We start from the raw sequence: 11,087 nt of genomic DNA, 5'->3' as shown, positions 1-11,087 counted from the left end.
GCCAAATATATAATTGTTCACTGTCTAAACAACAATAAACACCCCCCAACGATTTCACCTGACATATAGATCGTCTATGGATAAAATTCTATATTGACTTTACTATAATTTCTAGTCAATATTACACCTAGATATAACACTTTTCACTAGGATGTGATTTTCCTGATAATTTACTGAAAGAAAACTACTAATAAAATAATTCCGCAATAAATGTTACTCAATACAGGAGTGACCAAACTGCTCCTTCTATTGCTTAGAGTGCGTGCTAGTTATCTAGCAGGTTCAGGATCACTCACTTTTCTCCTGTGGTGTGATAACCAAGTATTACTGAGAGATTATTCAATTAAGAATTCCCTCCACCAAATTCTCACTAATTCTCACAATGACACTTTTGTTCAGCTGTGTCTAACTGACCCTAACTCACGCTTAGAGTGACATGTTAGTTTTATATTAGCTAACAACTAATATTTGCTTTTATCTTTTGGAGCAAACAAACCAACCACTGGTGAGGAGAATTAAACTTATATTTCTACCTGAGGTTTGAGAGGGGGTAGAAGCGGCAGCCTTTTATGCTTTTCAGAGGCCTCTCTACTCCCATGCCTCGCACTAGTTACATGTGCTACATTTGTATTATAGATAGTTCTAGAATGATATAGGGGCTTGGGCTGTGTAAGCTTAATAATGGACTTAGGACATGACTCAGCAATAAGTAATTCAGCTCTTTGTCTTTTGGGCCGATCTCAGCGGGGTCTTGCAGTGCTAAAGCTATGCTCTACACTGCCTTAATTACGAACGGTTATCTTTAGAAATGACTCGGCTATAAAGGAACTTTCTGGACTGTTCTCTAATTCACCCCTTTTTGTGAAGCTGCATCATTACCAATGTTCTAGAGCTTTCCCAATTCATTAACTGATCCGCGGACTTCTGAATCACTTTATGCTTATGATCCAAGATCCAGATCATCAATCATTCCTTTGTCCCGATTTATTTGAGCTTAAAACCAAAAGTTTTGATGAATCATGGGAAAATATACAAGATCCGGTTTTTTAGCATTTTCTCCCCTTCTGATGTGATCAAAAACTGCCCGTCCGCGCCAGGAAATACTCTGTCATATGGTATTTGGTCTGCCAGACTTCTGGGCATCAATATATTTCCCTTGAGTCACATTACTTTTTGTAAGAATTAGCAAACAAATATATATAAATTATAAGGTGTTTCGCCGTTTGAGCGATATCTCCGTCAGTTTTGAAGCTTTGAGAATAAAACAAAGGCGTGGATAAAGTTAAGAAACAGTCCTTTCAGATGGTAAAAATATTACAGTCAAAAGTTCTCTGGTTCCCGAGATATTCACATTTCTTTCCCAATGTTCCTTCTTATTCTGCTGTCTACATGCTATTTTCTTGTTGTAGGGATATATTCTTTGAATATTATATTTTCCTACACCTATGCCAGGTTCTAGGCATGCTTGTAGTAGCTTAAATCTCATGCTACATGGGTGTGGATAATTATAATGATCTTCTGATGTCTGTCCAGTCTCATAAAGATCATGAGATCTGTTAAACATTTGAACTTGTCACCTGATTGTTGACTATTCTGATACATCATTGTTTTATTCTTTGAATGTTATTTCTCCTACATCCCACATGCACAGACTCAGCTTGGATACTGAAGGGTTGCTTACTTGTTTGGGGATGGTAACATTCCGTTCCCCTGTTCGCCTCAGGCCTCAGATAGTCCATCTAAACATAAGCTTTAATGTGCTGTTGTCATATCCATCCCTGGCCATCGACTTCAACTCCCTCCAATCCCTCCAGTCTGCCTCCACTCCTTCTTCACTAACCTTGGAGCTCCCGTATTCTGCAATCACCTTGGTACCCCTCGATGGTCACCACCCCCTCTTTTCAATTTATTACCTATGCCTCCCTAAGTACAGAGCCCCGAAGGCTTCTGGACAGCTCCGACGTCTGCTAGCACACTCCTGCCTCTGCTGGGCAATACACTCACTTGCCCTGCAAGCCCACCTTCGGGCCTATCCCTCCTTTCCGTTTCTGGGTTATTGCCTACCATTCTGTTAACCCCATAACCCGACTCATCAGTAATATTCAATCGGCTAATGTCTAAACCCCATTAGTGTCAGAGACCAGGTTGAGACGAAGGAGTGTCTCTGTGGCAGAGGGCTTCAGCCTCAGTGACTTATGCCAGGAGCACTGTGCCAAGTAACAGGTCCGTGCCCTAACTTACTAAACTGGCAACCAGAACTGAAGGGGGTAAACTCTAGTCGATTTTATTACTGAGGTGTAACCTATGTACAAGTTGAGTATATATATAGTTACAACGAGGGCGGGCCTGCAAATGGCAGAGCCAAGTGGAGTGGAGCTAACGGGGTTAGACATTAGCCGATTGAATATTACCGATGAGTCAGGTTACAGGGTTAACGGAATGGTAGGCGATAACCCAGAAATGGAAAGGAGGGATAGGCCCGAAGGTGGGCTTGCAGGGCAAGCGAGTGTATTGCCCAGCTGAGGTGGGAGTGCGCTAGCGGACGTTGGAGCTGTCCAGAAGTCTTCAGGGCTCCGTACTTAGGGAGGCATAGGTGATAAATTGAAAAGAGGGGGTGGTGACCATCGAGGGGTACTGAGGTGATTGCAAAATACGGGAGCTCCGAGGTTAGTGAAGAAGGAGCAGAGGTGGACTGGGGGGGTTGGAGGGAGTGGAAGTCGATGGCTGGGGATGGATATGACAGTATCCCCTTCTTAGGCCTGAACCCTTGAAGGCCCAGAATTAGTAAGGTGAGGGGAGCTGTACTTACAGAAAGAAAAAATGAAAACAGAAGTGAGGAGTGGAGAGAAAGGGAGAGATGGGAGAGGAGTCGGGGTTCCTAAGGGGCTTCAGGTCCAGGCTTATCTGGGTACCAAGAGTGGAACGCTTCAACGAGGTCGGAGGCGTGATCGAGTTTGCCAGCAAGGAGCCATTTGTCTCCTCATCGGTCCCTTCATAGCCTAGCCACTTGACCAGGTAGAGCAACTTGTTGTGTCTATGTCAGTTGATCTTGGAGTCGAGTATCTCCTCAATCTCGAACTCGATCTCGCCTTCAATTTCTATGGGAGGCGGAGGTGGCTGGTGGCGGTTCGGAATGATGTTCGGGACAGAGGGTTCGATCTGCGAGACATGGAATACCGGGTGAATGGCTCGCATGTTTTCTGGCAGGCGGAGAGTGAGGGAGTGAGTTCCTATGTGGGCAATGATCTCGAATGGGCTGAGGTTTTTCTCGGAGAGCTTTTTGGAAGGTCAGGTGGAGTAGAAATACTTGGCCTTTACATAGACTGAGGTTCCTACTTCGAAAGCTGGGGCAGGACTCCGACAGGAGTCTGCTGGGCCCTGATAACAGATCTGAGCGAGGTGCATTTCCTCACGAAGGAAGTGATGGAGGGAGTCAAGATCTACAGAGTACTCCTGGGCGCGTACTGATGTTAGGTCTCGCTCCAGGTGAACGGTGATGTTTGGATGGTAGCCTTTGTTGGCAAAGAATGGAGAGATGCCTGTGGTGGCATTCGGAGCGTTGTTGTATGCAAACTCCACGAGAGGTAGGAGTTCGGACCAATTGTCCTGCTGGTAGTTACTGTAGATGTGCAGGTACTGCTCGAGCATCTGGTTCATCTGTTCGGTCTGACCATCTCCTTCTGGATGATAACCGGAGGTGAAGTGGAGGCAGATGTCGAGGGCCTTACCAAGTGAACGGAAAAAATGAGAGACAAACTCCGGACCCCTGTCAGAGGTGACATGGGAAGGAACTCCATGCTTGGAGAACACATGGAGGAGGAAGAGCTTGGCCAGTTCCGGAGAGGTGATGGTATCATGGGTAGGAATGAAAATGCACTGTTTAGACAGGTGGTCCATGATGACCAAGATGGAAGTGAATCCGGAAGAGGAGGGTAGCTGTTCGATGAAATCCATGGAGATGGAGTTCCAAGGATGTTCAGGGATGGGGAGTTGTTTGAGCAAGCTGTAAGGCTTATGACGGGGAACTTTGGCATGGGCACAAGAAGTGCAGGAGGAGACGTAGCTCTTGACAAAGTTATGGATGCCCGGCCAGGTATACTCATGACGTACTAGATCCAGAGTCCGGTTTTGACCGAAGTGTCCGGAAAGTTGGTGGTCATGTTTGTCTCGCAAAACGTGGAGACGGAGTTCATTGGAATCCGGAACGTAAATGCGGTTGTCCAGCCTTAACAGGCCTTCAGCATCAACGGACCAGCGGGAATTGGGGAGGTTGGGGGAAGCGAGATGAGAAGAGATTGTGGTATCGGAGGAGAGGGAGGCTAGAATGTCTCGATGGAGAGCCTCTGTGTCGACAAGTATGGCTTCTCGGATTACTGTGGCAGCTAGGAATGTGGCTCGTAAGGACACAGTGAGCTGCTCCGAAGTGAAAACCGGTCGGAAGTTCTGTGGATTGACGTGAGCATAGTCCATATCCCCTTCTTTGGGATAGACGTCCCAGCGTCTAGTCAACACATCTGGTTTTACTCCGAGTCTTCTGGGACGGAATCAGACAGTCATGTGGAACTGGGAGAGGAACTCTGACCAGCAGGCTTGCCGCCGGGTCAAGAGTTTGGTGGTGGAAAAATACTCGAGGTTCTTGTGGTCGGTAACGATGTCAATTGGAGTTCCTGAACCTTCAAGGTAGTGACGCCATGATCAGAACGTGTCATGGATGGCAAGCAGTTCCTTATCATGGGTGTCGTAGTTGAGCTCCGGTGCCGAGAGTGTTCTAGAGCGGAAAGCGATGGGGCGAATCTGTTACGGATACGGAGTCTCCAACGACCATATCCGTCACATGGTCAAAGACCCCTCCTCACTATCGTTCCTCCTTTCTTTCTCCCTTTCATCCTCTATCCCGATACTCTATCCTCCTTACCCGTTCTACCCCTTTCCCCCCCCTCGTGCAAAGCTTTCCCCAACTGGGGTTTTGGTGCTGGCCGAGGTTATTTGTGTTTCGCGGGATTTCCCGCGACCTTACCATTTGTAGATAGTCACGCGTCATGTACGGAAACCGCCGAAGGCGGTTCCCGCGAACTAACAACTGCTCTACAACTGCTTCGTGTACCGTCTTCTGTAACAACCCTCCCTGTGACTCAACTGAACTCGTGTGACTGTACAACTCTCAATATGTCTTATAAGTCTGGGTATATCGAGTCCTCTAACGGCCCTCGCCGCGAGAACTCGAGGTCGAGAGTCGAAGACTCTCGACATGTGTATCGTCCTATTGAATCTGTACCCTATGGTTCTTCATCACTATGCTCTCCCCCCAGTACTCAACATACGACATCCCATCACGATCATAGTGATCGCGAACTCTATGAGGTCCCCTCACCTGCGATGCCGGCACGTTCGCTACGCGAACGCCAAGTAGCCGCCCATCCGCCGTCAGTTACTTCCTTTGCCAGTCAACATGTGTCCCCGCCAACGGTACGTTCCCCTTGGGAACGCCAAGTCACCGAAGGCCCTAATAGTCAGTCCTCATTGCACGTCTATGATATCAACCCGCCACCGGTACGTTCGCACTGCGAACGCCAAGTACCTGATGGCAACTACACAAGGTTCTCGTCTATCCCACAAGTCGTAACCTCGCACACGGTACGCTCCATTGAGGAGCGCCAAGTACCCGTGGCTGGCCCATCTGTCCTGGTATCTCCGACTACATATCATCAACCCCTTAATAGCTCACTACATCACCCATCACGATCGATGGGAATTCGATCGTCCACTCCCGGGCAAGACTCATCGATTACACTTCCAGTTATGGTACAAACTATACATGACCCTCGTCATCCCACTATAAGAACGGATCGAGGAATGGGGAATTTCCCCCATCCCCGTAACAGAATCTCTCTGTCATCACAACGGATGGACAGGATTCTGGAGATCGCATAATCGGAGGCGTCGGTTTCTACAATGAGGGGGGCATTGGGTAGCCAATGTGTCAGGATAGGAGCAGAAGCGAAGGCTTCTTTCAAGGTGTTGAAAGCAGAGTGACAGTCATCAGAGCATAACCAGGGGGCTCCTTTATGCATAAGGTGCGTCAAGGGGACCACAATGTTGGAGTATTGGTGGATGAAACACCGATAGAAGTTAGCGAAGCCAAGGAAGGACTGGACATCCTTGACTTTACGGGGCTCAGGCCAATCTTGGATGGCTTTAACCTTCTCAATGGACATGGTGAGTCTGGAAGGAGAAAGGCAGTATCCGAGATATTCCGTAGTGTCCATATGAAATTCGCATTTCTTCGGATTGGCATATAGGCCATGTTTGCGGAGTCTCCTAAGAACTTCTCGGACATGCTCCTGATGTGAAGCCATGTCTTCCGAGTAGGTAAGGATGTCGTCTAGGTAGACTACCACAGGAACGTCCAAGAGGTCGGCAAAGATCATGTTGACGAATCGCTGGAAGGCTGTGGGTGCATTTGTGAGACTGAATGGCATGACAAGCCACTCATAGGAACCATAGCGTGTGCAGAAGGAAGTCTTCCATTTGTCACCTGCTGCAATGCAAACCAGGTGGTAAGCATGCCGGAGGTCGAGTCTGGTGTAGACTGTGGCACAGCTAGGTGCGTCAAGGAGGTCGGAGATGCGGGGGAGTGGGTAGCGATCCTTTTTGGTGATCTTGTTCAGCCCTCGGAAGTCAATGAAAAGACGGAGGGATCCATCCTTCTTGCAGATGAAGAGGACCGGTGCCACGTGAGCGGAAGTAGCGGGACGAATGAACCCGGAGGCAAGGTGTTCATCTAAGAACGCCCAGAGGGCCTCGAGTTCTGAAGTAGAGAGAGAGTACATGGTACCCAAGGGTGGTGAAGTGCCTTCCTCAAGGTCGATCTTCAGGTTGTGCTCATGGTGCGGTGCCAGCATCGAGGCTTTGCTCTTACTGAACACATCCGCGAACTCATGATACTCCTTCGGAACAGCCGAGAGGTCAACAGAATCGGTGTGGGATGAGGCAGCCCTCAAGCGGCTTTCCTTGGAAGGGATGGTTAGGCTGAAGGATACCGATCCTTCAAGTTGACAAGCCTTTGCAAATGCAGAATGGCTGACGAACTCAATAGATGGTAATGGAGGAAAGGTAGCCTGTGACTGAGGTGCTGGCAGAACATCAGATGGTTGGATGTTGGACGATGGCAGTGGTGCTGGAGACGATGGGGGAGAGCTTGGAGTAACTGTCTTGGTAGGTTCGGAAGTTCGGAACGTAATACTGCTTGAGACCCAGTCAATCAACGGATTGTAGCGGGTAAGCCAGTTGTGTCCTAGGACTAGGGAACATGATCCATCCAGCAATGTGACAAAGAAAGTCGTGGGGGTGATGTTTCCGGAAGCGAAGTGGAGGGGAATATCAATGGCACAGGTTATGATTGAGTTGGTGCTACCGTTGAATAGGTGTAGTTGTAGGGGTTTAATCTGATATGTCTTCAAGGCCAACTTCTTTACGAATGTGTCGTCGATGAAGCAGTCCGAAGACCCAGAGTCTATGAGTGCGGGTAGGTTCTCATAGGAGCGGAAAAGTTTATTTTGTGTCCTATCATTGGACGGAGGAGAAGGGACAGGAGAAGAGAAAGAAGAGAAATGGAGAGAGGTGGATCGATCTATGGAAGTAGTCAGAGGGGGCGGAGGAGAGAGTGGTACATCAGCAACACTATCTACAACAGGTAGAACATTAACCAGAGGGTCAACATTGAGAGGAGAAAATAGACCATTTGAAAGAGAAAAAGAAACGGGAATATGGAGGGAGGATAAGTCGGAGATGGAAGATGCGTTTAAACGCACTTCTTTGAGTGCACAGAGGGAAGAATCGCAACCCCCGGTCCATGCAGAGTCCACAGGGGTGCGGACTAATTTTTTGCTTCTGTGGAAGCAGATCCTTGCTCCTCGGTCTGGGCTGAACAGGCCTTAGACATGCAAGAAGAAGACTTGGGACAGTCCTTGACCATGTGGCCAGACTGGCCACAGAACATACAAAGTTTCTCGTCGAGACGATGCTTACACTCTTGTGGCATGAGCTTGCCGTTGTCTCCGAGTTTTGACAAGAGGTCTGGTTTAGCGGAGCTGGCCTCGGACTTCTTATTGTCCTTCGGAGGCTTGCTACCAGAAGCGGAGTTGAAAGAGGAGGAGGAAGGGACGGGGTCGGGTCAAGAAGTGGTGGTGGACTTGTCGAAAACGTTAGAGGAGGAGGGTTTTGCGTGATGTGTAACTTCAGATTTACACTCCCAATAGCACGCATCGAAAGTTTGTGACAAGGTGCGAAGTTCCGAAAGAGTAGAAGGTTTACTCTACTCTGGCAATATCGTCCTTGATACATTTCGGCAATCTGTTATAGAAAAAACGACGAAGCGCAGCTTCTCCATAACCATGAAGTTGAGAGGCATGTCGGTTGAACTCGACGACGTACTTATTGATGTGGTGCCTGTCCTTCATGTCCAGGGTCATTAGTTGAACTTCGGCGTCACCCACAGGATCGTGAGGACCAAAGTTGGTTTGAAGTTCATTGACAAACTCTTGATAGTTATTCATCCATTGCAGACAAAGTGTAGAATTTTGATCGAATAATAGATCCGGCTCGAACCAATCGAGGGCCATTCCCTTGAGGTAGGACTGCACGAAGATGACCTTAGTGCGGTCGCTAGCAAAAGCGAGGGGACAGTCCTGGAAATTAAGTTCGCATTGGACCAGAAATACTCGGAGTTCTCAGGGATCTTTCCCATCAAACTGTTCGGGCTCACGGACCTTGGTCCGGAGAGTGGAGGATGGTGGACGTGGTGGACGTCCGGTGTGACAAGCCAAGCTGGCAATGGCTTGGGCTAATTGTGCAATAGCCACATTGGGGATGGGTTCGGCATTGTCGGCAGTTGGGACAGTGGGGATGGGAGGATCAGCAGGAAGAGGGTCGACAAAGTTGGGGACCTCGGAACCGAGTCCAAAGAAGTGAATGGGGTCTATGGGTTGTTCCATGGTGTCTCCGAAATCGGAATCTGCAACTGGTGATCGATTCCTAATGGGACGCATGATCGGAGTTGATGGGAGAGGGGTTTCTAGATTAGAAAAGCGATGAAACTCAACTGGGTTTCTCGCCAATCGACTAGGACCAGGCTGTGAGGGTTCTGGGGATGGTGAGGCAGAGTTGGGAACTAATGTGCATAGTTGAGAATGAGTGCGAGGGGCTTTTGGTGCCATACAAGACGTGTACTAGTCAGGGAGTAATAAAATACTGTCAGAGACCAGGTTGAGACAAAGGAGTGTCTCCGTGGTGGAGGGCTTCGGCCTCAGCGACTCAAGCCAGGAGCGCTGTGCCAAGTAACACATCCATGCCCTAACTTACTAAACTGGCAACCAGAACTGAAGGGGGTAAACTCTAGTCGATTTTATTACTGAGGTGTAACCTATGTACAAGTTGAGTATATATATAGTTACAACAAGAGCGGGCCTGCAAATGACAGAGCCGAGCGGAGCGGAGCTAATGGGGTTAGACATTAGCCGATTGAATATTACCGATGAGTCGGTTACGGGGTTAATGGAATGGTAGGCGATAACCCAGAAATGGAAAGGAGGGATAGGCCTGAAGGTGGGCTTGCAGGGCAAGCGAGTGTATTGCCCAGCAGAGGCGGGAGTGCGCTAGCGGACATCGGAGCTGTCCGGAAGACTTTGGGGCTCCATACTTAGGGAGGTGTAGGTAATAAATTGAAAAGAGGGGGTGGTGACCATTGAGGGGTACCGAGGTGATTGCAGAATACAGGAGCTCCGAGGTTAGTGAAGAAGGAGCGGAGGTAGACCGGAGGGATCGGAGGGAGTGGAAGTCGATGGCTGGGGATGGATATGACAGTTAGCTCCACTCCACCATTTGCGGGCCCACCCTCGTTGTAACTATATATATACTCAACTTGTACATAGGTTACACCTCAGTAATAAAATCGACTAGAGTTTACCCCCTTCAGTTCTGGTTGCCAGTTTAGTAAGTTAGGGCATGGACATGTTACTTGGCACAGTGCTCCTGGCATAAGTCGCTGAGGCCGAAGCCCTCTGCCATGGAGACACTCCTTCGTCTCAACCTGGTCTCTGACAGCTGTATATTCAACGGGGTAGAGGTAAAAGGCTACCAGGCCTTTACAACTACTCCAAGGTATATATATGTAATTTACATATCTTGGCACAAATAAATAAAGAAAGAACAGCATCACTATAATGGGAATTATAGCGATGCAACATAATATAAATATCACTATAATCGGAATTATAGTGAAGTAAGGTTAATCCCTTACAGATACCCGCTTCCATGATTAGAAAACCCCTTTCATTCATGTGACAACTCGATACGGATTTGGTATCCAAAATAGTCTTAATTCATACGATTCCGACGATATTAAGAATGTCCTAATCGGTGGAGATTTGACGGAGTTCTATGTTGGGCAAGTTAGGCACGGGCATGTGTGGGTGTGGGAATCTCAAGCAGCAACCCAGGATTCCAGCCTCACTCGTTCCCATGGCGTCTAATAAATTGGTAAAAATGCTTATCAGCTGTGTGAGAGTTATCTCTGGCTTCGCTTCCAATTTCGGCTCTTAATTCTGTAAATCCGTTGTGTCATATCTGTGCAGACCCGACCCCGACCCGACTTCCGGACCTCCACCCTCTCCACCTCCGGAGTCATACCCTACCGCTGCCATTCCGATACTCACCTCCGGTCCTGGCAACACACCTCCTTCTACCCCTCTCCTCCCCTATCTCCGTCCGCTCCGATACTCACCTTCGGACCTGACAACTCTCCTTTCCGCCACTCCCTCTCCCTTACCTTTCCCCTCTCTCCTCCCTCTGGTACTCCTCCGCCACCCTCCCGCCAAGTTACGACCTTCCACCGCTGTCCCGTACTTCGTACTTGGACACCGCTCATACCTTTGCTCCGAGCCTCCGTCATAGTCCCTACCTCGGACTTTGACTCCACCTCAGTCTTAGTCCATTGCATTGGTGACCTCATACTACGTAAACACCATTGCCAATATCCCTCGGACTTTCAACCCTGCCTCTGTAACCTCCGTAAGCTCCGCCACCCCCGA

The sequence above is a fragment of the Cantharellus anzutake genome (genome assembly GCF_015039405.1).
Source record: "Cantharellus anzutake strain C23 chromosome Unknown EI90scaffold_123, whole genome shotgun sequence".
Taxonomy (NCBI): Eukaryota; Fungi; Basidiomycota; class Agaricomycetes; order Cantharellales; family Hydnaceae; genus Cantharellus; species Cantharellus anzutake.
This window is presented reverse-complemented; position numbering follows the sequence as displayed.